At 56.2% G+C, this 1,634-nt stretch overlaps 1 pseudogene across 1 annotated transcript; it reads left to right on the forward strand.

Moving 5' to 3' along the window:
• Window positions 1-1,083: 1,083 nt before the first annotated feature.
• Window positions 1,084-1,412, forward strand: LOC308514484 (large ribosomal subunit protein eL30-like; annotated as a pseudogene). Its single transcript has one exon. The product of its transcript is annotated as a large ribosomal subunit protein eL30-like (transcript).
• The last annotated feature ends 222 nt before the right edge of the window (window positions 1,413-1,634 follow it).

Here is a 1,634-nt window from a genome sequence, read left to right on the forward strand (position 1 = left end):
AGGGGCCCCTTGCCTGGGCCTAAAGCGAAGCCCACGATCGCGGCACCCCCCGCTGCCACTGCAGGTCCCCGCTGCCTGGGCCGGACGCCTAGGCCAGAGGCCGTAGGCCTGGGCAGGGGCGGAGCCTGCAACCGCGGGGAGCTGAGGGTCCCCTGCCCAGGCCTGACACCTCTGCCGGAGGCCTCAGGCCTGGTCAAGGGGCCGATCTGGTGATTGGTGATCGGAGGGTGATGAGGGTCAACTCCTCTGGCTAAGGCATCAGGCCTGGGTGGGGGGCGGAGCCAGGGATTGGGGGGATACGATGGTCCCCTTGTCCAGGCCTGAAGCCTGGGTCAGAGGCGTCAGGCTTGTGTGGGGAGTGGAGCAAGCGATCAGAGGGAGATGGGGGTCCCCTGCCCAGGCATGATTCCTGGGCCAGAGGCCTCAGGCCTGGGCGGGGGCCAGAGCCAGTGATCGGGGGGAGATGGGGGTCCCCTGTCCAAGCCTGACACCTCTGGCGGAGGCGTCAGGCCTGGGCAAGGGGCCGATCAGGCGATCGGAGGGTGATGGGGGTCAACGCCTGAGGGTTCCCAGTATGTGAGAGGGGGCAGGCTGGGCTGAGGGACACTCTCCCCCCCACACACACACCCAGTGCACGAATTTCGTGCACTGGGCCCCTAGTCTATATAATAAAAGCCTAAGCGACCATTATGGTGGAATGACCAGAACGACCAGTTGCTATGATGCGCACTGACCACTAGGGGACAGATGCTAAACACATGACCTGCTCCCTGGTGGTCAGTATGCTCCCACAGGGCTCATGGCTGGCGAGCGCAGTGGCGGTGACTGGAGCCTCTCCCACCTCTGTGGCAGCGCTAAGGAGCAGTGAGCCAAGTGATAAGGTGCAGCGAGCAGGCATCTCCCAAGGGGTCCTGGACTGCAAGAGGGCGCAGGCCGGGCTAGGGACCACCCCCGTCCAGTGCACGAATTTTGTGCACCGGGCCTCTAGTATGTGGGATATAAAACTGATAGCAGCTTTCTCGCTCCCCGGCCATCTTGGCGGCTGCATCTGGTTGGGGGTTGTCCCGCACTTGAGGCAGGAAGATGGTGGCTGCAAAGAAGATGAAAAAGTCGTTGGAATCAATTAACTCCAGGCTCCAGCTGGTGATGACAAGTGTTAAGTACGCACTGGGTTACAAGCAGATGCTGAAGATGATCTGACAAGGCAAAGCGAAGCTGGTCATCCTCGCCAACAACTGCCCGGCCTTGAGGAAATCTGAAATAGAGTACTATGCCATGTTGGCCAAGACTGGTGTCCATCACAACAGTGGCAATAATATTGAATTGGGCACAGTGTGTGGAAAATACTGGCTATCATTGACCCAGGTGATTCTGGTATTAGAAGCATGCCAGAACAGACTGGTGAAAAGTAAATCATGGGAAATTTTTCTTTAATAAAATTGACCAGAGCTTGGTTTAAAAACAAAACAAAAACAAAACTGATAGCAACAAATGAACAAACAAGATAAACAAACAAAAACTCATAAACACATAGACACAGACAAACAAAAACTCATAGACACATAGACACAGACAGCAGTGTGGTGATTACCAAAGGTGGGGCAAGGTAATGAGGGAAAAGGGGATCAAATAAT

Source organism: Myotis nattereri, assembly GCF_964212035.1.
Source record: "Myotis nattereri genome assembly, chromosome: 2".
In the NCBI taxonomy this organism is placed as follows: Eukaryota; Metazoa; Chordata; class Mammalia; order Chiroptera; family Vespertilionidae; genus Myotis; species Myotis nattereri.